At 37.1% G+C, this 22,742-nt stretch overlaps 1 long non-coding RNA gene across 1 annotated transcript in view; it reads right to left on the minus strand.

Annotated features, from left to right (window-relative positions):
- LOC111607890 overlaps positions 1–18,005 on the minus strand; it is a 40,659-nt gene extending 22,654 nt beyond the window's left edge. Inside the window, exons 1-2 of the long non-coding RNA XR_002752453.1 lie at positions 17,798–18,005; positions 16,033–16,164 (exon numbers count right to left, since the gene is read on the minus strand). This is a non-coding gene — a long non-coding RNA (uncharacterized LOC111607890). The remainder of the gene's footprint in view (positions 1–16,032; positions 16,165–17,797) is intronic.
- Between the last annotated feature and the right edge of the window lie 4,737 nt (positions 18,006–22,742).

Raw genomic sequence — 22,742 nt, forward strand, 5'->3', positions numbered from 1 at the left:
ATTTCCATTTTAAGCTGTAAAAGCAAAGTGTTATTGTGCTATTCTTAAACAAAACTCATTAATTGTTGATATGAAAATCCTCCGGTTAGGTTAGGCTTCCAGATCCTCTGAACCGCTGTCAGAGCTCATAATAACAAAAGGCCTGGTGAGTATACTTTACAGGTCAACACAGCTGCAAGGCAAATCACTTATCCACATTGAATAGTAGGCAGCATGTAGGCAGCACAGAGTTATTGTTCCACGGCTGGAGCATGACATTTACTGCTGGGAAAACGCCGGGCTGGAGGTGAGTGGGCTGTGCTGAGCAGGAAGACGTAAACCCTCCACTCTGTGCTTCTTCCATCCCCAACGAATGAATTACAACATTGAAGCTCGGGGATATATATACATTTATGCTAGTCCAGTCCTCAGATGCGGAAAGCCAAGACTTGTAAGTACATTAAAAACGAATTGTTATGAATTATTTAAAATGCAACAACAATCTTGGTATTGAAAATAAATTCAAAAGCCTTTTTGGAAAGAATAAAAGAACCGCCTTGCTCCTTAAAGCGGGTAAAATTAGAAGAAAACAGAAGAACTAATCTCAGGAAGATCTCACTGTCGCCATCTTGCAACATCAACATTAAAGGTGACCTGCTATGCTTCTTCAAACTGGTTAGAATGGGTCTATGGTCTAAACAAAACATTTTCATTACATTTTTTGCACAAAATATTTCTTAAATAATAAGTTTTTAGTCAGAATTAATTTGTTTAGGTTCTCTTTTACTTTAAATCCAAATAGGCTGCTGCTGGCCACGCCCCCAACTCAACACTTACACTCACCTGAATAGATGAGCAATTATACAATCGGACATGTTTGAAAAGCAGAACTGGAGCCTACTACATAACCAAAAAAAAAAAAAAAAAACACAGGAAATGTTTTCAGGAAAGGAATCTGTAAGCTTGATGATCGTGTCCTTTAAATTCTGGGAATTTAATGCTTAAACTTTCATGATCCAAGAACTTAACCTGTTACTCCCAGGAAATTAACTTGGAAATTTCAGTAAAGTGCTCTCTAATTTTTGGGAATGTACATTTCAAGAATTTAGAAAGAGGACCCTTCAAGTTCATGGAAAGTAACTTGTCTATTTCAGAAAAATATCTCAAAAACAACTCCCTAAATTCCACAAAAGTCCCCAGCGTTTTACAGGAAAGTCACCTAAATTCACAGATGCGCAATTATAAAACTGTACAGCTTTGAAAGGCAGAAGTGGAACCTCCTGCATAACCAACAAGGATGCAGCAAGTGGTTTCTGCATGGTAAGTAAAAAAACAAAACACTCATCTTTTCCAGCAGCCATTGTGCTGTGCATACAGCAGTAAATCCAGCTGACCAAACGTGCTGGAGTTCCACTTGGGTTGCTAGGGAACCAGTGCCCATCAAATGTGACTCAAAAATTGGGAGGTTTTTGAAATGACTCATTTTCCAGACACTGCTTTAACTCGCTCCCAAAAAGCGATAGGGTGTTTATTTTAAACACTTTAGAAGCAGCTGAGACCCAAAGATGTGATAAATGTGAATTCTGTCTCATTTAAAGCTCATTTTTTCCTGCTAAATCTTTCCCTGACATTTATTCCTTTTTACGGCTGATTTCACTGTTTGGTATTTCCCTGCTCTTGTTATTCGTTTTGTCAACTTTGGAGTCAAAGTTAAGGAAAAGGAAACTAGTGAAATGTCGAGAGGTGAGAGGCTCAACCTTAAGACATTTGCAGAGGTAATCAATCAGACTGACAGCGGTGCCACCGTTCGGTTTGCCTCATGGTTGTAAAACACAGAGGGCACTTTGCCACGTAACGAAGCAGGACCGCTCATAAAAGTAATTAATTTCTAAACATCATCATAGGAAACACCAATTAGGAACAAGGGATAACAATATAAGGTCATGGTGGAGACTTTCTACTTGATTATGTGCTTCAAGAACAGAAGTTCAGCCATTATTATGCCTTTATCTGGGTAAGCTGATTATCAACCTTGCAATAAATCAATGTGAGAATATCAACAGTAGGGGTAATGCATGAATTATTAAGGAGTTTAATAAACTGGTGCTGTAATGTGACCACTTTATAGCAGGCTGCTGCAGTGCGTCTGAACACGGCGGCTTTAATAAAAGAGAAACGTGGTCAGATTTGCCAGCCGTCTCATTCACAACTGGAAATTGGTTTTCAAAAGCAGTTTCTTCATAATTGGTGGCAGTTCAGGGTCAAGAAATAAGATTCAGGCTTTGACTATTTGAATGAAAATCCACCATCATTATATCAAATGTTCATGTTTATTTAGGCCATTTAGGTATTTGTTTATACCACCAATACTAATTTGGTACCATGTATTGTTACTTTGAGACACTGCTAATGCTAATTGTTCTGTACTAACCCTTTACTTTAAGCAAAGTGAAGGAATTAGCAGCTGCATTAGGATTAACAAGCTAAAGCTATAGGCTGCAGTAGCATTTGTCTTTTGCAAACACTATTTACATTAACAACATATTTATGGCAGCTAATATTTAGCTTTTTGTTTTGATTTGGGTTCTTTTCCTTTCTATTTAAGAAAAATATGCAAAGAAAGTTAGCTAGTTAGCTGCTATAGGCTAATTATTGCTGGATTAATGCATCATTTAAATTGACATAGTGATTAGTACTTATTATATATTTATGGGTTTTGTTCATGTCTATCCAGAGATGATAATATCATAAAGAGGAAATGGGATAATTAGCTTCTTACAAAGCTACAAAACTAAAACACACAAGTAGCTATGTGTGCCATTCAAGCTCTGAAAAATCATTAACCTTCATTTACCTACTAACAATATAATTTTATAAATGTATGCTTTTACTAGATCTTTGGAATGAAGATGATAGTAACATCAAGGAAATAAGCTGGTTAGCTGCTATATTGTGCTCACTATGTCACGCTAAGTAGCTAAACTCTACATGCTACAGCAGCATTTGTGCAATTAGACAACGTACAAATTGTTTGAGGTACAAATAAAACTTCTAAGTTTCCAAAATCAGATAAAAATAAATAAATGTTTGTTTTTGCTATAACTTTACCAACACAAGTCATAAGATAAAAATTAATATATATATATATATTTAGATATTTATGGGCCACGGAAAACGTAGGAACAAGTTGCCAAGAGAAGAGAAAAAGAAGAAACAATTTTTTTTTTTGCAAACTATATTAGTTAAAGCCATAAAGAAATAATCTCATGCTCTGAAAAGCAGTTTTGGAGGTTTTAAAATGGTAAATTTGTGTTTTAATTCAGCTACCGTCTTTGAATGGTTTTTCACACGGCTATCACTGTTGGTTTTGGCTACAAGACGCGTGTCTGAAAGCAAGAATGAGAATTTAACCAAGAATGTACTTCAGCATGAAAGCTGAAGAAGGTAATTTTTAATAAAATGTTTTTTACATATCTGTAACAACTGTCACTGTGTCCTGACAGTACAATATGAGACAGATAATCTGTTTAAAAAATCAAGCTCCTCTTTCTCATCCTGGCAGTACTATTACCATCTGCAGAAATATGCTACTTCCAGTCAGAGTCAGGAGGAGGGTCTTAGTGCTGTCAATCAAGCTTGTGTACACACTGGTCGTTCCCCACAGCCGTGTCTAGCATGAATGCTGAAGCTTTTAGCATAGCCACCGTTCATCAGCGGATAAACAGTTTTTCTGTAATTATGAGTTGATTCTACACCACTAATACAGCTGAAGTAAACCGGCAATATTTAGCAGCGCGTACACGAGCATTTTCCAAAATTCAATCTTCAAAATCAGAAACTTAAATTAATTGATAAAATCAGTTTATTATAGGCATTCTTCTTTTGCCAGGGCTTGCAACGTTTTTACAGTTTGGGATAAGAAAAGAAAACGGGGAGATACAAGCAGTGAGAAACGAGGCAGCTGGTTTGTTTTGGATTTCTTAACATGAACTGTTGGTTTGCGATATGAAAAAAAAAACACGCAGAAAGCACTTCCTCTCTGGATGTTTTTCCTTCTTTTTCAGTGAGTAAATGAGTTACATTTGAGTGAGTCTGGATGATTAAAATGAAAACTGGGATAAAAAGAGGAACAGGCCGCTGCTGGAGTCTGTGAAGGACATCTGTTGGTGACCTCAGACCCCACCAGCTGCAGCGAGTCTCGTCCAAGTGCTCCTCCAAGGCCTCCGCCAAACCCTCACTGCTGGCACTTCAACGCAAATTTTATGCACCACTTCAGAGTTGCCAGTTTTCCACTTTGTTTTCAAAGAGGTTAGTTCACCCTTTTTTATGCATTTACAGCAATTCTCCATCTACTTTGACAACCCAGAGCAGAAGGACCTCATTTGCATACATGGAGGGATAAACCTAATTCCCCCGTCACAGAAGCTGCTAGAAAAGCTGCTGTTAGTGTTGAAAACCAGAAAGGAATCTGGGGAATAATGGGCTGGACTGGTAGACGTTAGGCATAAAAAAACATGATATGTGGAATGCTTAATATACTCGCAAAATTTAGCAAAAGAATGTTTCCAAAAGTTTAGCAAACTTTAGAATCAGCCCAATTTATTCCCAGTCAGACGTTTTTACAATGTTCTGCAACCATTATAATTGAAGGAGCCATTTTGCCCTCAGTCCAGCTAAATAAAACTTGTTTATAGTTGCAAATGTTACAAGGTCTGTTGAAAACAGACTGCAGTTCAAAAACACAAAATATTTCCAAGAATTTTAGTTTCTAAAGAAAATATCTTACTGCACCTGAAACAGGAAAAAACAAACTCATAAGTAACTTTTCAGAAAATATAGGAGCTTCTTTAGTGCTGGCAGATTATTATGAAATGGGGAAAAATTTATTTGAATAAGTTAAATAATCTGCCCGTATTTTTAATCAATAGTAAGAAATTATTGACTTAAAAGAAACTACTTCAACATCTTGCTGAAAAGTTTTTCGTAGTTTAGTTTAGTCTTTTTTAAAGTGTACTAAGATATTTGAATTAGAAAGTAAGCAAAATTACTTGGTAAGATTTTGTGTTTTTGCTTTAATTTGTTCTCATCATCATTTTTAGATTATAAAATTAAGACAGTCAACATTTTGCAATAAATCTTTTTCTATGGGATGCTATTTGTGGAAAATGCAACAAAAAAATCTGTGTTATATTACCTCTAAAGTTTATATTTACTGTATACTTTATGTTTCTACGCTGTGAACTCTTGAAATAAAAAAATAAAAACTTTTGTTTGAGAACACAATGTTGCTGGGTAAAGGTTGGATTCTGAAAATGTAAAATTGTTCCAACAAATAAAATAGTCAGAAATTTAAAACATAAAAAAATTACTGATTGTTTTACAGTCATTCTATTGTGAAAATTTAATGCAAAAAAAATCACAAACCTGCACTTGTTATATCTACTTTTAAAGAAATTACTTGGTGCCACTAGCTATTTTTCCATTACAAATTTCTGCAAAACTTTGTCAATATTCCGCTAATGTTGAAAAAACATAAATTTTCAATTGCTGTTTTCATTGAATAAGATATGCAATTTAAAAATTACGAGTTAAATAAGTTTGTTCACGTGTTAAGTTGTTAAAAAACATGTAGCACCATCATCCTCCAACTACTTCCTGTCGTCTTCTTAGTGGTTTCCGCCAGTAGTAACATCCTGCGGTTAATCATGACTCGTGTGACCTGAAAAAAAATCAACCAATTGCAGTTTTGCTAAAAGAAAAACCAAACAATTTCAAAAAAGAACACCGCATCCTACCGGCAAAAATTTTGCTTTTGAAAAAAATGAGTTTTCTGTAAATTGGCCTGTGTCTATTTAGCAAATTTATTTTCAAAATGTGAAATTGCACAATTAGACCCTTGTTTTAACTTAATTTTTTTTTTTAATTGATAAACATTTCCCGTCTGTATTAGTTCAGCTGTTCAAATTCAACACTCTTCACTTCCAGGCTGTTTGAATCCATAAATCAACATGTTGCACACATCTCTGAGACCCCAGAGTGAAATGCTAATTTCTTTGATTTCCCTGCATCAAAGGGGCCTTTTATTGATCTTACTTCAGCGTCTGATCATGACTCAGTTTCTATTAAAACATCACCTTGTGACTCAACCAACGTCTGACTCAGAAATTGTTCTTAGATGCTGCAGCAAACAATAAAGTACTATAAGCTTTCCAGTTCTTTTGATCCGTGTAATGTAAGCGGCTCATTAGATAAAATAATTAGGGCTTCAAAAGCAGCTGGAGTGGAACGGTGGAAGTCGTGGCAGCAGTACGGGTCGAGACGAAGTCATGCAGCAACAAATCTGCAGACAACACAGTCCATGAGACAAAACGGCAGCTCTGCTTTCTCTGAGCGACTCGGATACTTCAAATATGAGTGGTTTCTATTTCACTGCAAAAACACAAAGTCTAGTTTCCAATGCAAATATTTCTGCTCTTGAAATAAGACTAAATTAATTTGAGTAACTTTTCAGCAAGATATGGAGCTCGTTTAAGTCAGAGGTGTTCAAAGTGTGGCCCAAGGGCCATTTGTGGGCCTTGTAATGATTTTATTCGGCCGCTGACCACAAATCAAGAATAGTAGAAAATTTGGCCAACAAAGGAGAAAACAATTCATGAACCTAAATAGAAAAATAAATAATCACAATAAACAAATTTTTCATTTTTATCTGATGATTTTTGTGGCCTGTCTGTTTTGGCCTTCGTGGGAAAAAGTTTGGACACCAATAATTCCTCAATATTGATGAAAAAGTGCAAGTTGTTATAAGTTCAATAATCTGCAAGTGGAACTAGTAGATTTTTTAATCAAAATTAATAAATTATTATTTAATTGCAGAATTTGTGCATCCTAGGTGCACAAAGTAGAGTGATCATAGATCCTTCCTCTGTTGCAGCTCAGTATCCACAATAATGCATATCGCATTCATTTTTATTATTATCCCACTTAGCTCCTTTTAATCTGAATATTTTATTTTTATTTAACCATTCAGTAATGTTTTTCTTATGTTAAAATGTAATAATATGTAATAACATAATCAAATAAAATTCAGTGAATGTTTGTATTTATGTTTAACTTGCTGCTTGTACACTGCAAAAACATAAAATCTGACCAAGAACTTTGGTTTAGTTTGTAGTGCAAATATGTTAGTACACTTAAAATAAGACAGAACTAACTTATAAGTAATGTTTCAGCAAAAATAGGAGCTTGTGTAAGTCAATAATACCCTAATATTGATTTTTAAAAGTACTAGGTTAATGAAGTTTTACTTATAAAAGGACATTTTCCCATGTTTTCAGTGTAATAATCTGCAGGTGGAACTTGTAGTTTTTGATCAATATTAAGGAATTATTTATTGAAATCAAGCTCCAATATCTTGATGAAAAGTTACATTTAAGTTAGTTCTGTCTTATTTAAAGAAAAGATATTTGCACTAGAAATTAGACAAAAATACTCAGTAAGATGTAGTTTTCACAGTGTACACAAAAAGTTTTGTATTGATTTGTGAATAATTATATAAGATGCATTTTATAAAATGAACTCTTTCTATCAAGTGTCTTAAATCAGCGCAGCAGAAAACGAGGCCATGCTGTTGAAAATGTGACGGTTTAGTTTGCAAATCAATTTAAATTTGAGGGAATATTTCCCAGCAGGCTCTCTGCTTTCTTCCAGGGGGCATCAGGTGATTGACAGCGAGCATGTAAGCAAGTTATACCAAAACACTGAACTGGGGCACAATGAAATAATGATCAAACAGAAAACTTCCAAACAAATTAGTGATTCTCAGTCACTGTTATGGATTATCTTCATCTGTCCAACTTGGTTTGTCACATTCCTGAAGAATAAACGGCAGTAAATGTCTTTTTTCCCCTGGAGGTCGTGAAACGAGGCTTCATATCCCAAACAGAATGAGGAACGTTAATATGAAGAGCAGCGTCCTCCATTAATGGAGTTCCGGATTAGACAGACGCTGATGAATTTCATTTAAAATCACTGAAGACACAATAATTGTGCTTTTTATTTCATCCCAAAAAGTCAAACATATTCTGAATCGTAATTAATCTGTTTGCTTTTAGATCCAAGTAGAAATCAGTGAGGTGACTGGAGGCGATAAAACCTGGTGGGGTTTAGAAATGATGACAGAGGGCTTCCTTCTTGACCCCGAGGTCAAATGTTTGTTTGGATATAAGTGGAGAATTAGTCGTTTAATCACTCAAGTCTTTCATCATTAAGAGGCTCTTCAGTTTACTAATTTCCAGCACCGCAGTAAGATGTTCCTCTGACTGCAAAACCGTCCAAAACTAACAGAAATATCTGACAAAGCAAACATTCTCCGCTGTTTGTGCTCATCTGGAAGAAAACTGTCATATTTTCCCCAAACACCAAACAACAATAAATAAACACAAATAATTAAGATCAACAAATTGGATGAGGCAAGCATTTTAAAAATGTTTGTTGCATTTTTAAATAATATTTTCAACCAGATGTGGATGATTCATCCATACAACGTGCATGTGTTTTTCTAATATTTGCTACAAAATAATCACTAAAAAATATTCTCACTAAGTTTTCTGGCATTTAGCAAATTTAATTTATTTTGGTAACTATAACTGATCTAAAACAAGAAAAGTTTACTTCAGACAGAGAGGAAAAATGGTCTTTTTATTTGGAAAATATATAAATATCTGGCTTGAATTGTAAAAAGAACAAAGAATAAACATCAGAATGTCAAAATAAGAAAACTAACTTACAAGTAAGTTTTCAGCAAGAAACAGGAGCTTGTTTTAAGTTAATAATTCCTTAATATTGACAAAAAGTATCAGATTATTTCACTTATTACATGGAAAATATCTTGTTATAAGTGGAATAATCTGCCAGAGGAGCAAGTCTATATATTTTATTAGTATTAATAAATTATCTACTTGTTGAAAAGTTACTTGTAAGTTAGTTTTGTTTTAATTCAAGTGTACTGAAATATTTGCACTAGAAGCTAGACCAAAAATACTTGGTAATATTTTGTGTTTTTGCTTTCATTACATGAGTAAAGTACGCAATACTCTGTGCAATGAATAACATATTCTATTTTTTGTATGCATACAACAAAGGCCTGCTGTAGAATGTCCTATCGTCTTATGACCAGTTTTCTTCCTAGAACTTTTATTCTGGAAATAAAATTCCTGATTTTGCACGTTGCAAAGCGATTAAACGATGATTTGTCAAGTTTAAGCAGCTTCAAAAGCTCTCTGTCACAAGGTCTCTGCGAACACATCCTCTGGTCATGTTTGGGATAATGATAATACAGTTTCAATGAAGGAGGCGTCTCTTACCAACATCCCCTGCAGCCTTCTGCAGTTTTTTCATAAGAGTCCTGTGACTTCTCAAGAAGCAACTTCAATGCAGTGCTTACGTGATAAATTCCCTCAGCTCCCAAAAAAAAAAAAGATGAAAGACAACTGTGAGTTATTCACTTGAGTTTCAGAATATGACGGGTGAAGTTTGAAATCACAGCAACACAAAAAAATTCTCTTTTTACATCAGTAGTATTGCTACTGTTTCAGGTGAGCAGAACTGGTCCGGGGAATGCAAACACACAGCAGAGGTAACTCTGCAGCCGAACCTGCTGCACAACAACATCAGGCTGAGAAGATTTCTGGATGGATTAGTGATGTATGCATGTATTTCAGTGGATACTAAGAGAAAAAGATACAAAAATGGCTTTATTTTAATCAGAAATAATAAAAAAGAAGAGTTCTGACTAGTTTATAGGAAATAATTATTAGATTTTTGTTGAGGTTCTGACTAAAGGAAACATTTCTGTTTATGGATTTTAACTGATTCAAAACAGAAAATATTACTTATTGTTCTTGTGCAGTTTCTAGTGCAAATATTTTAATATTACAAGTAACTTTTTAGCAACTTTGAAGAGCTTATTTTAGCTCAATAAATCCTTAATATTAATGAAAAAGTATTGATTACACTGGCAGATTATTTCACTGATAATAAGGGAAAAAATGTCTGGTTATAAGTGAAATTATCTGCCAGTGGAACTAATATATATATACATATTTTTATCTATATTAAAGAATAATTTACCTAAAACAAGCCACTTCAATCAGTTGATAAGATGTGGCCATATTTAATATGATAAAATATGTCCATTACTAGAAAGTTTTGCATTCTCTAGGATCACTTTTCATTATAAATGTACACAAAATTTTTTATATTCTGCTAACATTGAAAAAACACAATTTTCCATTTTTGGTGTTTCCATGAAATGAGAAATGCAATTAAAATTACATGTGAATTAGTTTATGCTCATGATAAGTCATTAAAAAAACATGCAGCGCTCTCGTCCTCCAACTACTTCCTGTCATCTTTGTCGGTTCCATCAGTAGTAACATCCTGTTGTTGATCACATGACTTGTGTGCGATGGAAGTGTTTCCATTGCGGTTTTACAAAAAATAAAACCATTACAAATTTGCGCTTTTATCCTGCTGATGTCTAAACAAACACATTGCTGTGTTTCCATAAAATAAGAAATGCAATTAAAATCACGCATGAAGAAGTTTGTTCATGCTATACGTCACTAAAAATCATGCAGAACCACTTCCTGTTGTCTTCTTCTTTGTCGTTTTTGTCAGTAGTAACATCCTGTTCATCACATGACTCATGTAATGAAAGAAAAGTATTTTTTGCATTACCCTTTGATGAAATGGTTTTGTGAAAATTAAAACCATCTCGTCCTAGTTCTAAAACTTTTTTTTAAATCAAAAAGCGTGAGTTGTTGTTTCCATTAAGCGGATTTATTTTCATAATTTCAATTTGCACAATTTTATCGCTAAAGGAAATGCAACTAAATTTATTATATCCATTATTACTAGTCTGTGCGTTCTCTGGGATCACTGGGGCTAATTTAAGCTGGAAAAGCTGCTCTGCCACAGACCTGCAGCTACAACCTTAAAGAAATGAAGAAGTGAACGGCTGCTTGGGGTCTCCAGAGATAAAACCCAGGGGTGGAGGGAGAAGGGCTGACATTTATTTTTAAACCTTCAGAGGGGAGCAGCCTCTTCTCTCCCACTTCAACCCCCTTAAAACCCACTTGAATTAAAATAATCCACTTTTCACTTTGTGGCGACTTGAACGTTTCCAGAGGGTCTCTGCGATACTCGACCACAAGACGCAGTCCGCTTCCCTTCCTCCCTCCATCTTACCCTCTGAGACACAGATGTTGTAAGTCCCATTACTGCGCGCATGAAAGGGAGGCGATTAAAGCTTCAACGTCTCTGCTTTTCCCCACTGACAACTCTAACGAGGAGCATATTTCACCCCAACCTAAATGCTGTTTTCTTTCCTTACTTTCCACTGAGTGCATTTAAATGGAGCCTATGAAGCAAGAAAGAGGAGATTCAAATTTGTTTTTTGGGACAGCGCTGTCACAGATTATTCAATTTCAGCGCCCTTGCAGAGCATATGTTTGATTTTATGACAACTTCTGCCTTTCCTCCTGCAAGGATTATTGCATCAGGCTTTATGGGCTTTCCAAAGCAAACAGTGCTGTCATCCTGCAGCAGATTCAGTGAGTTATAACGTTTCTAACTCCATTGTAATGCTGAGTTGATGGTTGCCTCTCGCTGAAGACCTCATTTATCCTCAAGGTTTCCCAATGACATGTTAAGCCTGGGCTAGCGAAGAGAAGCAGAGAGGCGGAGATTGAGAGGCGGTGAGCGAAAATAAAGAGACGGAGTCCATAATGGGAGTTAAGGAAGGTGGTAACTGGAGAGACGGGAAAGGAGATGGAGACGGCGAAGAAATAGAGTCTGAGCGTGAAACTCGCTGTGCCGTGTTGGGCAGGAGGCTGACCTTCACGTCTCCAAACCCACAGCGGTTATTTGTGGGCAGAGTTTGGAGGGAGAGCGACTGGAAGGAGGGCAGGTGTGCTGGAGTGACCAACGCTAAGTGATTAAAGGCTCACCGCAGTTCTTCAGAACAAAACCTCTCACTGTCAGGTTCAACTGGAACCCAAAGAGAGCTGGAGAACAGAAATAAATCAGGACCACTGATGTGTTTTTTCACCACAAATTGAAATGAAACCCAGAGTTTTAATGAACCGGAAATGAATCGATAATATTCCAGTTCAGGTTTTAGTTTGCAGGAGCTGATAAAAGAGGAGAAAACTTGTTAGTTGGACAAATGGCTGGACGAATGGATGGTTAGATGGATGTAAGGTTAAATACATGAGTGACTGGATTATTACCGTATTTTTCGGACTATAAGCCGCTACTTTCCCCCCACGCTTTGAACCATGTGGCTTAAAGCCTGGTGCGGCTTTTCTGTGGATTTTTCTTCAACCACCAGGGGGCTCTTTAGCAGGAAGTGAATCATTGGAAGTCAAAATTGGAAATCAAAGAAGAAAGCGCTGATTTTTATTTAAAACTAGCACAATGCTAGCAGCAGGCACAACGGAGAAATGTTTTCAAACTCTTACCCCCTCATCATGGAAACAACACGAAGAAGTTCATATGATGCAGCTTTTAAGTTCAAAGCTATCGATCTGATTAATAGTACAGGAGGGAAATAGAGCCGCTGAACGAATCCATGGTTCGGCTTTGGAGACGCAGGACTGCGTCCTTGATGGCAGATTTATTACGTTAAATAGCGCCCTCTGCTGCAATCTAGTGGAAAACCCAAAGCGGTGGAGATACCAGCGGCTAACAGTCTGGAAAATACGGTAGTTGGATGGAACGATGAATTGAATTGTTGGATTTAAGGTTGGATGGATGGATGGATGAACAAATGAATGGAAGATTGGATGGATGGATAAATGGATGGATGACTGGTTGGTTGGATGGTTCAGTTTAAAGTTTAAAAAATAATTCTCCTCAGTTTCAGTCTCTTTTTCAGTTGCTTGTGTCGAAGATGAAATCCTCACATCCATTCATTTGATAATAATAATAATAATAATAATAATAAAGTAAATCAGCAGTGTGTTACACACACTCAGCGCTGTGGGACTGAATCTCTTCTCCCTTAAAGACTGTCCTGCTTTTATCCACAAAGCTCTAAAACAACACGAGCGTTTAACCCCCTTCCCGTCACCGCGGCGACGCAGACATTAGTCTACAATTAAGTTTGTCATTTTTGGCATGGCTAATTGCTGCTGAGATTGGTGGCCTACCTGTGTGTAGGTGTTCATCAGGAAACCGCTCCAAACACACAGCGACACTTTAAATAACCTCATTCCCCTCCAGATCCGGAACAAAGGAAAACATCCAACCAAACCAAAACCCACCTACAGACTCCTGAGACTTTGTTTATCAGCTCCAAAAATATAAACCGATCATATCGCCTTCACCTCCTGCTTTCATCTCTCCTGACAGCAAAGATGCCTTTACCGCAATATTTGAAATGTTATTGCTGTCACAAATATTTTAAATGTCACCTGATGTCATGGCTTCATTGAGCTACAGGCAAGAAAAGCACCTGGCAAAATAAGAACAAGCTGCCAGCACCAAACACATTCTACATATATATATATCTATATAAATAAAACTCTACATCGGCGCCCAAAATAAACTGATTAATCTCTGCCTCGCCTCCCGGGCGACGTATGGGTTTCAAATGTTTCATATTTTATTTTGCAGGTTTGTGTCTGGGATGTGTTTGTGTTTCTGGTAACATAACAAAGGCCTAATGAACAAACTGCAAACCTGCAAAAAACAAAAACAATATAATTACATTTTTCCTGAAGCATATTTGGCAAAGTGTCAAACATTGAATGTTTCAATAAGTAGTTTGTTTGGAGGAGTTTTTACACATAGAGGTTGGTAAAGTTCCCAAGAACATATTTTTACTCAAGTTAAAATAAAAGGTAGCTACAACAAAATATTTTAAATTTGGGGTATTTTAAAGACCAAAATTAAAATAAATAAATAAATAACATAATTACAAAATAAAATCAGGCTAAATAAAAAAAATATCCAAATCAGTTTCTTTCATTATAAAGTGCAGGAAACTTGTCAATAATTCCTTAATATTGATGAAAATAACAAATTTCACTGGCAGATTATTTCACTTACAAAATGGGAAAAACATTTTGTAATAATGAAATAATCTACCAATTGAACTAGAACATTTTCATCTATTATTGAAATTATTGACCCCACTATCCTGCTGAAAAATCACTTGTAAGTGAGTTTTGTCTTATTTTGAAAGTATTAAGATATTTGCACCAGAAACTAGACCAAAATACTTAAAATACAAAAAAAGATTTATTTTTTTTCAGTGCAGAATCAGAAGTCCAAGTGTAACCTGTCACAGAGTTAGGAAAATAAAAATGGAGCATTGTTCATTATGACGTATTAAAGAAAATATACGGAGGGTAAGCACACTTAGAGTGCATTCATACCAGCCCTGTTTAGTTCGCTTCAATCCAACTCCAGCATGTTAGTCGGGCTCTTTTGGGGAGGTGTGAACTCTGGCCTACCTATAATCCTCGGTCTTGGTTCAGTTGAAGTGAACCCTGGTGCAAATGCATATGTGAAAGCCAAGTGGACTGGAGACCGCTCCAAAGCAGGAAGTGGACTACAGCAGGGTATTCTGGGTAAATACAACCAAAACAAACGTGAGAGGCTAGCGCTAGCAGGAGAAATAAAGACAAAACAGAAATCCAACAACCGCTAAAATCTGACGCTACTCCATTTTTGTTTACATTTTGTGAATTATTGACTTCAGGGTCTTCTTCAGAGGTTTTCATGTTGTTTCCTTCAGTGGTTCTTGGTGCAGCGCCCCCACAGGCGAGGAGGGAAACAGACTTTTTAAAGAGTTTGCTTGGTTTGAACCAGTGCGGTGTGAAAAAACCCCATAGCAGCTGGAAATGTAACAAATGTTGCAACTTTGGTCCCAAATAACTAATCTACTGGACTATGAGGTGGAAAAACACACTTAATTATACTGGAATACATTCAACGAGTACTTTAAGGATTTTTAAAAGCAAGTACTTTTGCTAGAGTACATTTTTGTTTGGTTGTTTGTACTTTTACTTAAGGAGGGTATTTGGTTAAGTCACATTTAGGATATGTAGCTCACTTTAACTGCTGCTGTTTCAGATAAAATCAAACTTTTAAACACAAACGAGGGAATAAAAATAACCACAAAGTGAACAAACTTCATGTTTTACATGTTTGTATCGGGGGGGTCCACAGCTTTAACCTGCCTCCACACACAAAGACAGCAGATAAAATGTGAGCCTTTGTGTGTCTGCAGACCTGCGAGCGAGCCTGGAGCTCCAACCCCGGCTGCTCGCGCTTTAATGCCACCCCTGGGACAACGCCTCCCCCTCCGCGCCCTCATCCGGTCCAGGTGATTAGGAACTTAACGCCGCTCCCCCTCCCATCCTCTTCGTTCGCGTACATCTCGGCATCAAGGGGGAATGAAGGTAATCCTCCGACAGTTTGCCAGGTGAGGTGAACGGCGCAGAAATGGAAGGAAGGAGGATGCGATTCATCATGAGGTTCCTTTCATTTGGCTCGCCTGGCACAGCTGTTTGAAATGGCACCTCTCGCCTGCAGACTTTGGGGAAGGGCGCTTTTATGAAGATGCATGAGTCGGAAAACAGACTATTAAAGTTAGTGAGAGTTCATTAACCTTGTAGAAGTAGGCTGTGGCTCCCATAAAGCTCCATATTTCAAGATTCCCACCATCATCTTTTATCATAAGTGCTCTTGGTGGCCTGATAGTTCATTTCACACGAGACAAGCATTAAATGAGACAAAGACAATAGGAGCAGGAGCCGCGCACATGCAGCGGCTAATGACGGATTTTGTGGCCCGTTCGAGGGAATGTCAAGCGCTCAGACTTAGAAACACTTCAAGCCGGGTCCAAATTAGAAAACACAGAAGGTAATCACAATCAGGGAAGCTGCTGGCAAGCCAGCGCGGTTAATCAACTCAGAGGGGCTCCGGAGCCGCGCGATTGGTCCAGGAGGAGAGTAGAACAAACACGACGACAAACAGCCCAACCTTTAAGTTTCTCCACCATCTGTGAGAATCATCTGCTCTCCCGCGTCGCCGCCGTGCGCCAGGTTGTCATCGCCGTCATCACTACCGATCAGACATCAACGTTTCTAATCCTGCAGAACATCGCCGCCGCTCCTGCAGCGAAAAGAAACTAAAATAATCAGAGACTTTCCCAGAGATAAAGTACCTGCACTGCAAAAACACAAAACATTCCCCATTTTCTGTCTAGTTTCTCCTGCAAATACCTTCATGCAAGTAACTTTTCAGCAAGGTATAAGAGCTTATTTTAAGTCAATAATTCCTTAATATTGATTTTTAAAAGTACTAGTTCCACTGGCAGATTATTTCACTCATTAAAAAAGAAACATTTAGCGAAATGTGCCAGTGGAACTAGTGCTTTTTAAAATCAATATTAAGGAATTACTGACTTAAAATAAGCTCCTATACCTTGCTGAAAAGTGATTTTTCCAAAAACTAAACAAAAATACTTGGTAAGATTTTGTGATTTTGCAGTGTGGAGCTAAAATAAACAGATTTTCCCAGAGATGAAGTTCTGTTTGGTTTCTAAGGAGAGCACTTGGAGTAACTTGTGGCGCCCCCCTGCCAAATTACAGAGAAAACGATAATGACTAATTCTGAGCAGATGTGTGAGCAGGCTTAGAAAATAAAAAAAAGCTAATATATGCAAATCACAGCTATTATTTGAAAGTGATGGGAGAACAGACGCAGGCGCTCTCTCTGCATGTTCTTTAAAGTGTGATTGCTGGATTTCTGGTGACTGATCGGAGCATTAGCGGCTCTGAAACCATGTGACCATCAGAGGAGGCGTCGCCTCGCCAGGCACACATCAGCGTCAACTATCTGGGAAGGCAAATGATCCTCAGAACACGGAGGATCCGTGGATGTGCCGGAGCTAATCGCTCGGCCCGACCCGACCCCCCGCCGAGCCGCTTCCTGCAGAAACTCCCACTGAGCAGCAGAGAAGCAGCAGCTGCATCCGTCTGCAGGGAGATAAAGCTGCTGCACTACGAAGCCTTTCCAAACTAAACCTGCGTCTGATGCTGCAAAGATAGAAGAAATTACAAAAAAAATGTACATTTACTACAGAGAAGCAAAATATGTCATAAGAGAAAGAAAAGAAACTCGGGTAGAAATATTTATTAACCAATTTTATACGATATATTCCTGAATCATGCTGCGAACTGGAACTCGTGTATTTTGTATCAAAAGCTTACAGAGTATCGTTGCAAAACTTTTAGGATATTTTCCCAAAACTTAGAGAGTACATTTCCAGAATTTAAAGGAAACTTACTATGAAAAGTTAACATTTTGCTAATTTCTTACTTTCATTTACATCTAATATTTATAAATCAAGCCATGTGTTTAAAGGAAAACATCCAGCTGGTTTTTGACAATAACTTCATGTTTTTTGGTTTCTGGAAAATGAGCCGTTTCAAAAAACCTCCAGATTGTTAATTTACAATCCATGGGCACTGATTGGCAGCGCTAAGCCCCGTCTCCTGGCTCTGATTGGTTGGTTTTGGTTCTTCACATGGCAATAGCAGCTCACTATTCATCAGGTCCATTTAGGGCCTGATGAATAGTTTTAATGTTCCTGTTCTTTAAACTCCTAATCCAGCAGTTAAAAGTTCTCCTGAGCTGAGTCCGCTCCGTCCCTCCGGTCATTAACTGCACCTTGTTTGTAAATGAGGAGAAGCCGTCTTTGTTTCTAAGTGAGCGTCCCGGTGGCGCTCAGCTCTCCACTCACCTCGCCAGTGCAGGATGCCGGATCGTTATGCACATCCCATCAGACGAGGAGAGCGATTAGTTCCTGCTCCTTCATCCTCCTCTTCGTCTTCCTGCAGCGGTGCAGATGCGCTGGGTCCTTTGAGGGCCCAGCTGTCCTGCCTGACTTGAGGCCAGATGATTAGGCGGCGGTCCAGAGTGCAGCGCCCAGGTAAGCCGCCGCTGCCGACCGGTCCTATCAACCAGAGACAGGAGACGGGATTGAGATCGAACGCTTCCTGCAAAGCTCCAAGTCCGGCTGAATCCTGAAGCAGAAAATCTGGGCTTCACCTGCAGCAGGAAGACGTTTAAATGCGGCTAAGAGGGAGACAAAACCGCGACATTCAGCTGGATTTATCCAGGAAATACCTTCAAGTGTTTTCAACCCCCAAAAATCTAAACTTTAACTGTTATTGTCCTCTTTAATTAGCCTCTTTATTCGCTTCACTCCAGCTGTGACCAAAAACCAAAAACTCATTATTCATCATCATGGCTGGAAACAGCCACATGACAGCCTGTTTGGAATAACAAATGAAAGAAACTCCAGTGACCTTGTTGTGTTTGTTGGAGACTAATAGCCAAGCCCCACAGTTCATTTTGTTTTAAATATGCAAAACACAACAGCCGACCAAGTATTTCTGGTCTAGTTTCTATTTCAAATATCTCAAAACACTTAAAATACTACAAAAATTTAATTTCATTTACATTTTTATGTCATTTACTCAAGCATGAATAAGAATAGTTAAATTAACAACTAAAGAATCAACAGGAGGAGAAAGAAGTATAGACTTATAATATTCTATCAATGTTCATATAAAAAAAAAATCAGCTCAAAAGACGTAAGGCGGCCACTGGAGATAAAAAAAAATAAAAATAAAAATTCTCTTTTTAAAAAAAACAACTCTTTTTTGCTTTTAAAACTGAAATAATTTGCAAACCGTTTTGTCTTCATTTGAGTGAACTAAGATATTTCCAATTAAAATTACACCAAAAATATTTTGTGTTTTTGCAGTGTAATGCTTATGTTTCTGCTCTCTGTAATGTGAGGGGTAACCGAGTGTTTTCAGCTCGTCTGATGAGTTAAATTAGGAATAAAATGCAATTTAAAATTAAAACTTTCCGGTTTCTGAATTTTGAGTTTGAACATTTTCTTACAGTAAAAAAGAAAAACTAATTTGGATGTGAAATCCTGAAGTTTGGCTCTTTTTTGTAGGTCAGACATTGAAATGTCAGTTAATGATTGAGTTGACTGAAGTGTATATAAAATTAGATTATGAATCAGTTATTGTAAAGATAATTATGTTGTTGTTTTTTTCAAACGTTGAGTCTTGGTTTGGCCAAGTTTTTAACCAAAATATTCAGTATAAAACCATCAACATCTCTTTCATTGATTGGATGATTTCTGAACTCGCGTTGATTTAAACCTTGTTATTTTCTAGTCTGTTCATCTACAGACATGAAGAACTTAGATGGTTGGACAAATGGCTGGATGAACGGATGGTTAGCTGGATGTTAAATAGATGAATGAATGAATTATTACCGTATTTTTCGGACTATACTTTTTCCCACGATTTGAACCGTGCGGCTTAAAGCCCGGTGCGGCTTTTCTGTGGATTTTTCTTCAACCACTAGGGGGCTCTTTAGCAGGAAGTGAATCATTAGAAGTCAAAATTGGAATCAAAGAAGAAAGTGCTGATTTTCATTTAAACAGAGATAAAGAACAGAGAAGGCCGTCTTCAACAATCAGCAGAGGTCGAATGTAAAGACAGAAGTTACCTTCTGAAGGATGAATTTTCTATTTTTCATTTTTAATTCCTCTGATCCTTCAGGCTGAAATTTGATTTGCATTTACAAGTTTTTTTCCTTTCTTTTCAGCTCGACCTCTGTGAACCTTTTATTTAAGGGTTATTGAGAAAGTGAAAAGAAGTGAACTTTAGCCTCAGCATTACCCTGATGTCTCTGGAGATGCTGAGGATCTCAGAACGGCAGCTTCTTGTGTTGCAATTACTGAATTAGCGTATGCATAAAACACCCACATCCCTGAGTGTAGAGGGAGAAGCTGCAGGAGGATCAGGATGTTCAGATTCAAGGCTTCAATCCAAGACTGTAATATAATAATAGAATAAATGTTTTACTTTTCACTAAGACACAAAGAAACAAAAAAACAAAACTCTGTTTATTGCAAATCAAATAAATGTAAGTGTAACTTTAATGAAAATTTTTTTTGGGAGGACTGTAAGTGCATTTTTTTATTTTATTTTTAAATGGATGATTAACTCCAACATTTTTTTTGCTAAAATCATATGTCTTTTTAAGGTCATTCATGCTACTAATTAAATGGCGTAAAACGTAATTAATTGCATAATTTAAATATCTCTATGACAAGGTGCCTCATAAGTTGGAAATGTTGTCTTAAATGTTCAATTTACTTTGAACAATTAATGCAGTAGGTCATTGTCTAAAGCGAGCCAATCAGGGACATTGAAATAATAGTTCACTGGCAAATGATTTCACTGATAACAAGTTGCTTTTCTTTGTTTTAAGTGAATCAATCTGCCAGTGGAACTGGAGCTTTTCCATCAACATTGACTGAAAACAAGCTCTTATTATTAGAAAGTAAAAGCAAAAACAAAAATCCACAAAAGATACACTGCAAATGCAAAAATAGAAAATGTTACCAAGTATTTTTGTCTAGTCTGTTGACATGTTGACATATTAGTACACTTACTGTATAAGAAGACTTTTTTCCCCCCATTTTTTATGCAAAATAAATATTTTTTTCATCAATCTCAAGGAATTATTGACTTTAAAACAAACTCCTGCTTCTTGCAGAAAAGTTACTTGTAAGTTAGTTTTGTCTCATTTTGATATTTGCATTAAAAACTAGACTAGTTTTTGCAGTGAAGCTTCTTACTTCCTGTTTGTGTACGAAATCTTGTTCATTTATATAGTTTGACATCATCAGTGTAGAAATAAAACTCAATCTAAAAAGTGCATCACATCAGAATTGGCTCCAGCTCATTTTTTCTTCTTTTTTTGGTAACTTGACTCGTATTTGTTATGCAGGGAACGGAAGCGAATTGATGATTTCCATCCTGCCAGTCGTTCTCAGGAACATAAGCCGTGAATGAATGAGAAGATTTCAGTCAAAACGAGATTCTTGAGGTACAGTACAGAATGTGAAAAACGGCGCGGCTCATATCTCACTTCCAAATCGAGTAATTTACAGAGGATATGGGAGAGCTGCCAGGCGCAGAATCAAACAGGATATTTAACAAGGAAATATGGGGGGAATAAATGCACCATCAGAGAACAATCCCATACATATTCAGCATATTTACTGGCAATATGTGTGTATTGATCAGGCAGTCTGACCTGCTTCTCTTTGTGGCATGAAGCTCCACCCTCCGTGGTCACAACCATCCCCTCCTTTGTTAACAATGGAAATGAACGCACTTTTCCTCACACGGAAAAAGCTAAAAATATCAGTGGAAGAATTATTCACCTCCTCTGCGTTTGGATGAAGGGTAAAGTGCTCTGGAATCACTGTAAACCGACATGTTTACCCGTGAAGTATTGTTTGTATTGTCTGACTGGAAACACGCGCTCGAGCTGAGGAAGGATGACTAAAAGGCCATTTTCTGATTCATGCATAATCCTCGTCGCCACGCTCCCGTGCAGCGCGCGCTCCTCAAAAGGAGAATAAAACGTTGCAGGGTTTTAACACAAATGTGTTTTATGCCCCCTGAGGAAGCTGCTACCTATAAACAACCGCTGCTGTCTGCAGAGTAAGCACTTCTGCAGGTTGGAGCTAAAAACAATTAAATCATTACAGCTGGCCTGTTGGTGGAAATTAATCCGTAATCATCCACCCCGAGTTGGTGCTTTGGACCAAGAACAAAAAATCTTACCAACTATTTTTCTGTAGTTTCTACTGCGAATCTATGAATACACTGGAAATAAGACAAAACTAACTTTTCTAGCAAGATATGGGAGCTTATTTTAAGTTAATATTTTAAAAGTTTGAGCTCCACTGGTAGATTATTTCCAATCTTACAGATTAAATAATCTCCTAGTGGAATAAATACATTCATTAAGGAAGGAAAGGAAGTATTGACTTAAGTTAAAACAAGTTCCTACATCCTGCTGGAAACTTTATAGGTTAATCTTGTCTTATTGAGATATTTGCAGTAGAAACTGGAGAAAAATAGTTGTAAGATTTTGTTTTGCAGTGCTGGTGATGTTGTTAGCAACAGTTATACCAACTTCTGTTCTGCAAAACACAAAACCTTACCAAGTATTTTCACTCTGGTTTCTAGATTTATTCTATAAAAAGAGAAAGAAACATTTTATTGTTTGTTTGGTTTTAAATGAGTGGTTTTTATTTTCTGATGGATTATAAAACTTTTACGTCTTTAATTTAATTCAAAGATTAATTTTTTTACTCTTTTTTATGTGACGTAGTTCTTGATTTCATTCAGTTACGTCAGAAAAAAGGTAAAGAGCTCTTCTGACAGACATTTAGTTTTACCACAAGAAGAGACTCAGCAATAGGAATATTAAATCAATTATTAAAAAGCTGGAGGTGATTTTTTTTTTTAAGGAAGACAAAGGCGGGTTTCTGCACATGGGATGGCGAGAGCTCAAGGCCGTGTTCTTTATAAATATCCAGTGATATTTTAAAAGCTTCCCACAGGTTGATTGCTTGTTAATGTCAAGAGAGAGACATCGTCTCAGGGGACCAAACGGTTTTCCTCTTGAATTTATAATTACAATCAGCCTCTCTCAATACACCCATGTTCTTCACTCTGGAAATTGGCTATTTTTCTTCCAAAACATAATGTGTGTAATTCCTCCTGAAGACCAGATTTAACCCATTTGGATTCATCATTGTTTGGTGAGAAAAGGTTCATATAACTATGGGTATC

Source organism: Xiphophorus maculatus, unplaced genomic scaffold, assembly GCF_002775205.1.
Source record: "Xiphophorus maculatus strain JP 163 A unplaced genomic scaffold, X_maculatus-5.0-male Unplaced_Scaffold_BN000169F, whole genome shotgun sequence".
In the NCBI taxonomy this organism is placed as follows: Eukaryota; Metazoa; Chordata; class Actinopteri; order Cyprinodontiformes; family Poeciliidae; genus Xiphophorus; species Xiphophorus maculatus.